Source organism: Globicephala melas, chromosome 3 (genome assembly GCF_963455315.2).
Source record: "Globicephala melas chromosome 3, mGloMel1.2, whole genome shotgun sequence".
Classification (NCBI taxonomy): domain Eukaryota; kingdom Metazoa; phylum Chordata; class Mammalia; order Artiodactyla; family Delphinidae; genus Globicephala; species Globicephala melas.
This window is the reverse complement of record NC_083316.1, coordinates 97,630,104-97,643,046: the sequence shown is the minus strand read 5'-3', so window position 1 is coordinate 97,643,046 and position 12,943 is coordinate 97,630,104. Positions and strand designations below refer to the sequence as shown.

The 12,943-nt window shown below is 36.3% G+C and overlaps 1 protein-coding gene across 3 annotated transcripts in view; it reads right to left on the bottom strand.

The window, feature by feature from the left end:
• The window catches only part of DMXL1 (Dmx like 1), a 131,371-nt gene that overhangs the window by 116,955 nt on the left and 1,473 nt on the right, over positions 1-12,943 (bottom strand). The window lies entirely within an intron of this gene.

Sequence of the window (12,943 nt, the reverse complement as noted above, 5' to 3'; positions counted from 1 at the left end):
GGGACAACTTCCCCGGGAGAACGCACAGCGCGCCTCAGGCTGGTGCAAGTCACGCCGGCCTTTGCCACCGCAGGCCCGTCCCGCACTCCGTGCCCCTCCCTCCCCGCCGGCCTGAGTGCGCCAGAGCCCCCGAATCAGCGGCTCTTTTAACCCCATCCTGTCTGAGCAAAAAACAGACGCCCTCCAGCGACCTACACGCAGTGGCAGGGCCAAATCCAAAGCTGAGCCCTGGGAGCTGTGAGAACAAAGAAGAGAAAGGGAAATCTCTCCCAGCAGCCTCAGAAGCAGCGGATTAAAGCTCCACAATCAACTTGATATACCCTGCATCTGTGGAATACCTGAATAGACAACCAATCATCCCAAATTAAGGAAGTGGACTTTAGGAGCAAGATCTATGATTTTTTCCCTTTTCCTCTTTTTGTGACTGTGTATGTGTATGCTTCTGTGTGAGATCTTGTCTGTATAGTCTTGCTTCCACCATTTGTCCTAGGGTTCTATCCGTCCATGGTTTTTTCTTAAAATTTTTTTCTTAATAATTTTAATTTTAATAACGTTATTATACTTTACCTTCGTCCTTTCTTTCTTTCTTTCTTTCCTTCCCTCCTTTATACAACGAATCATCCCAAATTGAGGAGGTGGTCTCTGACATCAAGATTTATGATTTTTCCCCCTTTACCTCTTTTAGTGAGGGTGTATGTGTATGCTTCTGTGTAAGATTTTGTCAATATAGCTTTGCTTCCAACATTTGTCCTAAGGTTCTATCCGTCCCTTTTTTTTTTCTAAATAAGAATTTTTTAATTTAATAACTTTATTATACTTTATTTTATTTTTACTGTATCTTCTTTCTTTCTGTCTTTTTTCCTTCTTTCCCTCCTTCCTTCCTCCCTCCCTCCCTCCTTTCTTTCCTTCTTGCCTTCTTTCCTTCTTTGCTTCTTTCTTCCTTCCTTCCTACCCTCCTTTCCTTCTTTCTTTCCTCATACTTCTATTAATTCCCTCTACTTTTTCTCCCTTTTATCCTGAGCCGTGTGGATGAAAAGCTCTTGGTGCTCCAGCCAGGAGGCAGGGCTCTGCCTCTGAGGTAGGAGAGCCAACTTCAGGACACTGGTCAACAAGAGACCTCCCAGCTCCACATAATATCAAACGGCAAAAATCTCCCAGAGACCTCCATCTTAACACCAGCACCCAGCTTCACTCAACAACCAGCAAGCCACAGTGCTGGAAAACCTATGCCAAACAACTAGCAAAACAGGAACACAACCCCACCCGTTAGCAGAGAGGCTGCCTAAAATCATAATAAGGCCACAGACACCCCAAAACACACCACCAGACGTGAACCTGCCCACTAGAGAGACAACATCCAGCCTCATCCACCACAACACAGGCACTAGTCCCCTCCACCAGGAAGCCTACACAACCCACTGAACCAACCTTAGCCACTGGAGACAGACATCAAAAACAGGAGGAACTAGGAACCTGCAGCCTGCAAAAAGGAGACCCCAAACACAGTAAGATAACCAAAATGAGAAGACAGAAAAACACACAGCAGATAAAGGAGCAAGATAAAAATGCACCAGACCTAACAAATGAAGAGGAAATAGGCAGTCTACCTGAAAAAGAATTCAGAATGATAGTAAGGTTGATCCGAAATCTTGGAGATAGAATGGACAATAGAATGGACAAAATGCAAGAATCAGTTAACAAGGACCTAGAAGAACTAAAGATGAAACAAGCAATGATGAACAACACAATAAATGAAATTAAAAGTACTCTAGATGGGATCAATAGCAGAATAACTGAGGCAGAAGAACGGATAAGTGACCTGGAAGATAAAATAGTGGAAATAACTACTGCAGAGCAGAATAAAGAAAAAAGAATGAAGAGAACTGAGGACAGTCTCAGAGACCTCTGGGACAACATTAAACACACCAACATTCGAATTATAGGGGTTCCAGAAGAAGAAGAGAAAAAGAAAGGGACTGAGAAAATATTTGAAGAGATTATAGTTGAAAACTTCCAGAATATGGGAAAGGAAATAGTTCATCAAGTCCAGGAAGCACAGAGAGTCCCATACAGGATAAATACAAGGAGAAATACGCCAAGACACATATTAATCAAACTGTCAAAAATTAAATACAAACAAAGCATATTAAAAGCAGCAAGGGAAAAACAACAAATAACACATAAGGGAATCCCCATAAGGTTAACAGCTGATCTCTCAGCAGAAACCCTACAAGCCAGAAGGGAGTGGCAGGACATACTGAAAGTGATGAAGGAGAAAAACCTGCAGCCAAGACTACTCTACCCAGCAAGGATCTCATTCAGATTTGATGGAGAAATTAAAACCTTTACAGACAAGCAAAAGCTGAGAGAGTTCAGCACCACCAAACCAGCTTTACAACAAATGCTAAAGGATCTTCTCTAGACAAGAAACACAAGAGAAGGAAAAGACCTATAATAACGAACCCAAAACAATTTAGAAATGGGAATAGGAACATACATATCGATAATTACCTTAAATGTAAATGGACTAAATGCTCCCACCAAAAGACACAGATTAGCTGAATGGATACAAAAACAAGACCCTTATATATGCTGTCTACAAGAGACCCACTTCAGACCTAGAGACACATACAGACTGAAAGTAAGGGGATGGAAAAAGATATTCCATGCAAATGGAAACCAAAAGAAAGCTGGAGTAGCAATTCTCATATCAGACAAAATAGACTTTAAAATAAGGACTATTAAAAGAGACAAAGAAGGACACTACATAATGATCAAGGAATCGATCCAAGAAGAAGATATAACAATTGTAAATATTTATGCACCCAACATAGGAGCACCTCAATACATAAGGCAAATACTAACAGCCATAAAAGGGGAAATCGACAGTAACACATTCATAATAGGGGACTTTACCACCCCACTTTCACCCATGGACAGATCATCCAAAATGAAAATAAATAAGGAAACACAAGCTTTAAATGATACATTAAACAAGATGGACTTAATTGATATTTATAGGACACTCCATCCAAAAACAACACAATACACATTTTTCTCAAGTGCTCATGGAACATTCTCCAGGATAGATCATATCTTAGGTCACAAATCAAGCCTTGGTAAATTTAAGAAAATTGAAATTGTATCAAGTATCTTTTCTGACCACAACGCCATGAGACTAGATATTACAGGAAAAGATCTGTAAAAAATACAAACACATGGAGGCTAAACAATACACTACTTAATAATGAAGTGATCACTGAAGAAATCAAAGAGAAAATCAAAAAATACCTAGAAACAAATGACAATGGAGACACAACGACCCAAAACCTGTGGGATGCAGCAAAAGCAGTTCTAAGGGGGAAGTTTATAGCAATACAAGCCCACCTTAAGAAGCAGGAAACATCTCGAATAAACAACCTAACCTTGCACCTCAAGCAATTAGAGAAAGAAGAACAAAAAAACCCCAAAGCTAGCAGAAGGAAAGAAATCATAAAAATCAGATCAGAAATAAATGAAAAAGAAATGAAGGAAACAATAGCAAAGATCAATAAAACTAAAAGCTGGTTCTTTGAGAAGATAAACAAAATAGATAAACCACTAGCCAGACTCATCAAGAAAAAAAGGGAGAAGACTCAAATCAATAGAATTAGAAATGAAAAAGGAGAGGTAACAACTGACACTGTAGAAATAAAAGAGATCATGAGAGATTACTACAAGCAACTCTATGCCAATAAAATGGACAATCTGGAAGAAATGGACAAATTCTTAGAAAGGCACAACCTGCCAAGACTGAATCAGGAAGAAATAGAAAATATGAACAGACCAATCACAAGCACTGAAATTGAAACTGTGATTAAAAATCTTCCAACAAAGAAAAGCCCAGGACCAGATGGCTTCACAGGCGAATTCTATCAAACATTTAGAGAAGAGCTAACACCTATCCTTCTCAAACTCTTCCAAAATATAGCAGAGGGAGGAACACTCCCAAACTCCTTCTACGAGGCCACCATCACCTTGATACCAAAACCAGACAAAGATGTCACAAAGAAAGAAAACTACAGGCCAATATCACTGATGAACATAGATGCAAAAATCCTCAACAAAATACTAGCAAACAGAACCCAACAGCACATTAAAAGGATCATACACCATGATCAAGTGGGGTTTATTCCAGGAATGCAAGGTTTCTTCAATATACGCAAATCTATCAATGTGATAAACCATATTAACAAACTGAAGGAGAAAAACCATATGATCATCTCAATAGATGCAGAGAAAGCTTTTGACAAAATTCAACACCCATTTATGATAAAAACCCTGCAGAAAGTAGGCATAGAGGGAACTTTCCTCAACATAATAAAGGCCATATATGACAAGCCCACAGCAAACATCATCCTCAATGGTGAAAAACTGAAAGCATTTCCACTAAGATCAGGAACAAGACAAGGTTGCCCACTCTCACCACTCTTATGCAACATAGTTTTGCAAGTTTTAGCCACAGCAATCAGAGAAGAAAAGGAAATAAAAGGAATCCAAATCGGAAAAGAAGAAGTAAAGCTGTCACTGTCTGCAGATGACATGATCCTATACATAGAGAACCCTAAAGATGCTACCAGAAAACTACTAGAACTAATCAATGAATTTGGTAAAGTGGCAGGATACAAAATTAATGCACAGAAATCTCTGGCATTCCTATATACTAATGATGAAAAATCTGAAAGTGAAATCAAGAAAACACTCCCATTTACCATTGCAACAAAAAGAATAAAATATCTAGGAATAAACCTACCTAAGGAAACAAAAGACCTGTATGCAGAAAATTATAAGACACTGATGAAAGAAATTAAAGATGATACAAATAGATGGAGAGAGATACCATGTTCTTGGATTGGAAGAATCAACATTGTGAAAATGACTCTACTACCCAAAGCAATCTATAGATTCAATGCAATCCCTATCAAACTACCACTGGCATTTTTCACAGAACTAGAACAAAAAATTTTGCAATTTGTATGGAAACACAAAAGACCCCGAATAGCCAAAGCAATCTTGAGAATGAAAGAAGGAACTGGAGGAATCAGGCTCCCTGACTTCAGACTATACTACAAAGCTACAGTTATCAAGACGGTATGGTACTGGCACAAAAACAGAAAGATAGATCAATGGAACAGGATAGAAAGCCCAGAGATAAACCCATGCACATATGGACACCTTATCTTTGATAAAGGTGGCAGTAATGTACAGTGGAGAAAGGACAGCCTCTTCAATAAGTGGTGCTGGGAAAACTGGACAGGTACATGTAAAAGTATGAGATTAGATCACTCCCTAACACCATACACAAAAATAAGCTCAAAATGGATTAAAGACCTAAATGTAAGGCCAGAAACTATCAAACTCTTAGAGGAAAACATAGGCAGAACACTCTATGACATAAATCACAGCAAGATCCTTTCTGACCCACCTCCTAGAGTAATGGAAATAAAAACAAAAATAAACAAATGGGACCTAATGAAACTTCAAAGCTTTTGCACAGCAAAGGAAACCATAAACAAGACCAAAAGACAACCCTCAGAATGGGAGAAAATTTTTGCAAATGAAGCAACCGACAAAGATTAATCTCCAAAATTTACAAGCAGCTCATGCAGCTCAATAACAAGAAAACAAACAACCCAATCCAAAAATGGGCAGAAGACCTAAATAGACATTTCTCCAAAGAAGATATACAGACTGCCAACAAACACATGAAAGAATGCTCAACATCATTAATCATCAGAGAAATGCAAATCAAAACTACAATGAGATATCATCTCACACTGGTCAGAATGGCCATCATCAAAAAATCTACAAACAATAAATGCTGGAGAGGGTGTGGAGAAAAGGGAACACTCTTGCACTGCTGGTGGGAATGTGAATTGGTTCAGCCACTATGGAGAACAGTATGGAGGTTCCTTAAAAAACTACAAATAGAACTACCATATGACCCAGCAATCCCACTACTGGGCATATACCCTGAGAAAACCGAAATTCAAAAAGAGTCATGTACCAAAATGTTCATTGCAGCTCTATTTACAATAGCCCGGAGATGGAAACAACCTAAGTGCCCATCATCGGATGAATGGATAAAGAAGATGTGGCACATATATACAATGGAATATTACTCAGCCATAAAAAGAAACAAAATTGAGCTATTTGTAATGAGGTGGATAGACCTAGAGTGAAGTAAGTCAGAAAGAAAAAGACAAATACCGTATGCTAACACATATATATGGAATTTAAGAAGAAAAAAATGTCATGAAGAACCTAGGGGTAAGGCAGGCATAAAGACGCAGACCTCCTAGAGAACGGACTTGAGGTTATGGGGAGGGGGAAGGGTGAGCTGTGACAGGGCGAGAGAGAGTCATGGACATATACACACTAACAAACGTAGTAAGGTAGATAGCTAGTGGGAAGCAGCCGCATGGCACAGGGATATTGGCTCGGTGCTTTGTGACAGCCTGGAGGGGTGGGATAGGGAGGGTGGGAGGGAGGGAGACACAAGAGGGAAGAGATATGGGAACATATGTATATGTATAACTGATTCACTTTGTTATAAAGCAGAAACTAACACATCATTGTAAAGCAATTGTACCCCAATAAAGATGTTAAAAAAAAAAACAAAAAAACAGTATGGTATTGGCATAAAAACAGACACATGGCCAAAGGAACAGAATCATGAGCCCAGACATAACCCACACATATATGGTCAACTAATCTTTGACAAAGGTGCCAAGAATATACAACAGAGAAAAGACAGTTTCTTCCAAAAATTGATGCTGGGAAAACTGTACATCCACATACAAAAGAATAAAATCGGACCCTTGTCTTACATCACACGCAGAAATCAACTCAAAAATGGATTAAAAACTTAAACCTAAAACCACAAAACTCCTAGAAGAAAACATAGGGGAAAAGGCCCTTGACAATTAGTGATGATTTTTTGGACACCAAAAGCACAAGCAACAAAAGCAGTAATAAATAAGTAAGACTACATTAAACTGAAAAGCTTCTGCACAGCAAAAGAAACCACCAACAAAATGAAAAGGCCACCTAAAAATGGGAGAAAATATTTGCAAACCTTATCTGATAAAAAGTTAATATCTAGGGCTTCCCTGGTGGTGCAGTGGTTGAGAGTCTGCCTGCCGATGCAGGGGACATGGGTTCGTGCCCCGGTCCGGGAAGATCCCACATGCTGTGGAGCGGCTAGGCCCGTGAGCCATGGCTACTGAGCCTGCGCATTCAGAGCCTGTGCTCCGCAACGGGAGAGGCCACAACAGTGAGAGGCCTGCGTACCGCAAAAAAAAAAAAAAAGTTAATACCTAAAATACATAAGGAACTCATATAACTCATTACCAGAAATGAACAATCCAATTAAAAATGGGCAGAAGACTTAGACATTTTTCCAAAGAAGATGTACAAATGGCCAACAGGTACATGAAGAGATGTTCAACATCACTACTCATCAGGGAAATGCCAATCAAAACTGGATGAGATATCACTTCATATCCATTAGGATGCTATCAACAAAAAGATAAAAGTGTTGGTGAAGATGTGAAGAAAGGGAATCTTTGTGCACTCTTGGTGTGAATGTAGATTGGCACAGCCACTGTAAAAAACAGTATGGAAGAGTCCTGAAAAAATTAAAAGCAGAACTACCATATATTCCACCAATCCAACTTCTAGGATTATATCCAAAGATGATGAAATCTCTGTAAGAGATATCTGCACTCCCATATTCATTTCAGCATTGTTCACAATAGCCAAGATATGGAAACAACCTAAGTGTCCATCAGTGAATGAATGGATAAAGAAAATATGTTTTATACACACACACACACACACACACAAACACAAAAGAATATTATTCAGTCATAAAAAAGAAGAAAATTCTGCCACTTGTGACAACCTTGCGGGCATTATGCTAAGTCAGACAGAAAAAGACAAATAATGTATTCCACTTATATGTGGAATCTAAAAACATCGTACTAATAGAAACACTGTACTAACAGAATAGAATGGTGGTTGCCAGGGGCTATGGATGGGGGAAATGGGAGATGTTGGTCAAAGGATACAAACTTTCAGTTATAAGATGAATAAGTTCTAGGGATCTAATGCACGGCATGGTGACTATAGTTAACAATATTGTATTGTACAGTTGCAAGTTGCTATTAGAATAAAGCTTTAATGTTCTCATCATAACAACAACAAAATGGTAATTATGTGAGTTAAAGGATATGTTAACTAACCTTATTGTGGTAAAGATTTCACACTATATATGTGTATCAAATCATCACACTGCATACCTTAAACTTACACAATTTTCATGTAAACTGTATGTCAATAAAGCTTGGGGGGAAAAAATAGAGAGATGAATCTGTACAGAAAATCCAAACTGGATATCATGCAAAAATCACTTGAAATAAACATATCTTCTTATGGATATTTTTAATATATTATTAAAATTAATTCAATCTCTAGAGTTTATACAACATGATGAGTTAATAAGCATGGAAATACACGAAAACAAACTTTAATTCAAAATGGGCTCTGCATCCAAAGTTCATAGCAGCACTATTTACAACAGCCAAGACATGGAAGCAACCTAAGTGTCCATCAACAGATGAATGGATAATGATGTGGTACATATATACAAAGGACTATTACTCAGACACGAAAAAGAATGAAATATTGCCATTTGCAGTGACATGAATGGACCTAGAGAATATCATACTAAGTGAAGTCATAGAGAGAAAGACAAATATTGTATGATATTACTTATATGTGTAATCTAAAAAATAATACAAATGAATCCATATATAAAACAGAAACAGACTCACAGACATAGAAAACAAGCTTATGGTTACCAAAGGGAAAAGGGAGGGGGGCAAGTGATAAATTAGGAGTATGGAATTAACAGATACAAACTACTATACATAAAACAGATAAGCAACAGGATTTACTGTATAATACAGGGGACACTATTCTTGTAATAACCTATAATAGAACATAATCATATATATGTGTGTGTGTATACACACACACACACACACACACACACAATCTCCAAATCACTTTTCTGGACACCTGAAACCAACACAGTATTATGAATCAACTGTCCTTCAATTTTAAAAGTCAATCAATGTAATTCACACATAAACAAAATAAAGAAGAAAAAATAAATAAAATGTGCTGTGTCTGATTTTAAAATAATCCATTTTTACTAAATTCTTAAATAAAAATAACCCATCTCCCTGGTTTTAAATAAAAACCTAAGATGAAAAAAAAAAAAAAAAAAAAAAACCTAAGATGTAATACTATACATAACATTCTAAACCAAAATCTAAAACTAGTTTTATAGATTTTTTCCAAAATAAATTGTTCTGAAAAATTCATTTCAAGGTGCCCTATTACTATCAAAACAAAAAGAACAGCACTGGTTCATCAAATAAATTGCCACACTACCTAAGCTTCAAAATTAATATGTATATATTGTAATTGGTACACTAGCTGCTTCTGTCGAAAGATCTGTAATCAGAATAACCTATTACTAAGCAATGAAAATTAAAGTGAGAAACGAAAATCCTTTTATTAGGCATACATAATATTGGGTTTACTAACTTTGAGACTAAACAAGGTGCAAAGAAAGAACTGAGTTCATATGTGTGCTTTCAAGCATACAACTGAAACATGATTTTTAACTTTAAATTTGGCAGACAACCTTCTCCAATATTCAAAAATTACCCAAGGCTGCCACAGTCAGCATTCTAATTTGGAAATCCTGTGATTTCTGTACTTAGATTTCCTGTTTTTACTGTTTTGTTTTAACCAACCACACCAGGTAAATATCCCAAAGAATTTCTTCCTGGTATACTTCCTGGTTAAATGAGTTATGTTTGGCATGTTGTAATTAACATTATTCTCACTTTTTTAAACACAACATTAAGAATTCGTATTACTTCAATAATTTTAAAGGAACCTTAATACTATTTAAAACATAAAATTTTTAAATAGGCTAAATATGCAAAAAGAAGTCCAATTTGTACTCGTAATAGCATATGAGTACCACAAAAATCATTCTTTCTCCAGATACAAACAGTATCAAACTTTCCCCTCCTGTATCTCTCCATCCACAAACATTAACGTGCTTCTCCAAAATAAGAACCTCCTATAAAGGTTTCCCTACAGTGAACAAAACAAAAAGTTAAACTACTATTACAGAAAGAAGGAGAATGCTAATTCAGCCTCCATTTCTCTACCAACACCCGGATAGCTGCAGTCAGTCTTTTGACTTCTAATCTGGGTCCCCTTGGCTGGGAACACAGAGTTGTCTAATACAAAAGGGAGTCTGGAGTTATTACATGTTTGTTATCCCTCGTATAACAAAGGCATTTAAATTCCAAACTAGAGACCGCAAGTCCTAAATATTAACACAATCTGTCTCTTGGAAATTATCTCCCTTTCCATTTCAGTAAAAACACAATTTCAACACGAAGTATGGATAATCTATTGCATGCACAGAAACATTAGAAAATCCAGATTCTAACTAACTATGCCTGTTTTTAACTTATTATTTGTCTTTTACAAATAAAATTTTTATTCTAAAAACAAAAGTTGTCAACAGATTAGGTCCAGGTTGCTCATATACTTTCACTCTAAAGACAGTATGAAATTAACAAGGGAAAAGGAGTGAGAGAAAAATTCACGTAAATAAAGAAAAATTAAAGAATTTTTGCTTCGGATATCTGAAATCTCTCCTGGTTACTCACCTGATATTTATGGCAAAATGCGTAATAAATGACTTTGGAAAAAAATTTTAAACTTTAATTGAAGTATTTTATTTGGACTCAAATCTAAATTATTAAAAATATTTTTTTAAAAACACAATTTTTAATTACATAGATAAGGCTTCTTTATCTATTAGTCATCAATTCAACCAGTATTTATTAAGCACTTTTTATGTGCTATGCATTATAATGAGTTTAGCCTTTATAATAACTGACATTTTTAAGGGTTTTACAGGTACTAAGCAATGAACTTAGCACTTTTTCATGTAACAACCCTATGAATAAGTTCTTCTTTAGCCCCACTTTACAGATAAGAAAAAAAAGAAATTCAAAGAATGTAAAAGAACTTGCCCAGGGATACATAACTAACTATAAGGACTAGGTTGGAAATCAAATTCAGGTAATGACTCTACTATTAGGTGACATCAGTACTTCAATCACTGTTCCAGGCACTCACAATGAAACTGTGGAAGACATACACAAGGCAAGACAGGTCATTAATATAACGAAAGCGCAAATAAAGTGCTTTGAAAGTATAAGAGAAAAGGTCATTGCCTACTAGAAGCTTTCTTATTAAGAGAAAAGTCAAAATTGTTTGATGCCAGTTTAAGTAGTAAAAAAGTATCTAATACATATACTAACTATGTTAGTAATTTCATATTTTAAAATCAAGAATCCATGAGAAATGGCACTCAATTTCATTTCAATTTAAAACCTGTCAGACTGTATTCAAAAAATGAGATCTCATCTCTTGTAATCTTTCAAAACAAGAACAAATAAGTTATCTGCAAACATGCAAAGAGATGAATTACGAATGTAAAGTCTGTCTTTAGAGAAGGCATAATGTAACAGGACAAACAAAGTAATTCTTCAAGTGGGCCTGCAAGAAGATTTCATGTCCCTAGCTCAAGTAAAACTGGAATTTGGAGAGAGTTTTTTAGTCTGCACATACCATCTACCATTAATGTTTGCTCTCTTTCTGTGAAAAGAAAAAGAAGCCAAAATCAAAAGAGGTTAAAAACAAAATTCAAGGAGTAAACAACAGTTTCTACATTTTAGCAAAGACAGTAATTTCAAGAGAGATAAATTTAAGATGTATATAGTGTCCAGTAGGCTGAGGGCAAGAAACTTGGTTTATAACGGAATATCAATTTAATGTTAGAGAGTCAGGGATGGATTAGCTGCAAAGGAAAAAAGATGATTGTTAATAAACTATCACCAAAATTATAGAGACCTGGGATCTCTTTATACTAAATAACAACAAAATGTTTATTTTTACCTTATTTACTGGACTGATTCCTGAGATCTGGAAGAAATCTGCAGTAGGCTTGGTGGGAGATGATTAAAGCCTGGTCTATGGAAACAGACTTTAAAATTCAGTAGAACTGTGCAACAAGCTACATGATGGCGTAGGATAGTCTTATCTTTGGTACATTAACTCATTTCTCCTTTAACATAACAGAAGCATTCACCAAGATTTTATATACACTTAGAAGGATCATCTAGGTGTATAAATAGGCCATCATATTGTATATGCTTTGAAGTTCATATCACTGCTTACATAGATTCTGAATGCCTTCTCAGAAAAAGTTGTTAGAATTTACATTGGAGGAAGCACTCATATAATTTTAGGAGATGACAGAGAATGTAATGTTACCATCCTATAATCTACCACTAGCAAAATCTTCTTAGGATGATCTTTATTTTCTAAATAGCAAGAGCAGTGAGCAATGTTCAACTGCAGGGAGACTATGGTTGCCCACTGAGACTCTCAGAGTTCACCCTCCTCTTGAGCACTGAAGCGAGGTCAACATTTAGAATTAGAATCTCTAAAACTGCTAGTGTCAAGTGCAAGTTAAGGTGTGTGTGAGTCACTCTACAGGGGAGGTACAGACTCTATTCAAAAGCAAAGTACTTGGTTGGCACAGATCTAAAAGCACAATTCAGGTATTAAATGCCTACACCATGTTAAATAATGACTACTTTTTTTTCCTATTATTTATTCCGACTGATAAAGATGACCAAAAAAAGTCAAAATCGTTTGAGAAGAAAACCTAGGGCATCTACTAAGATGTTTATTTTGTTTCACTTTTTTATGCAAAATTAAGTTTTAATCACAA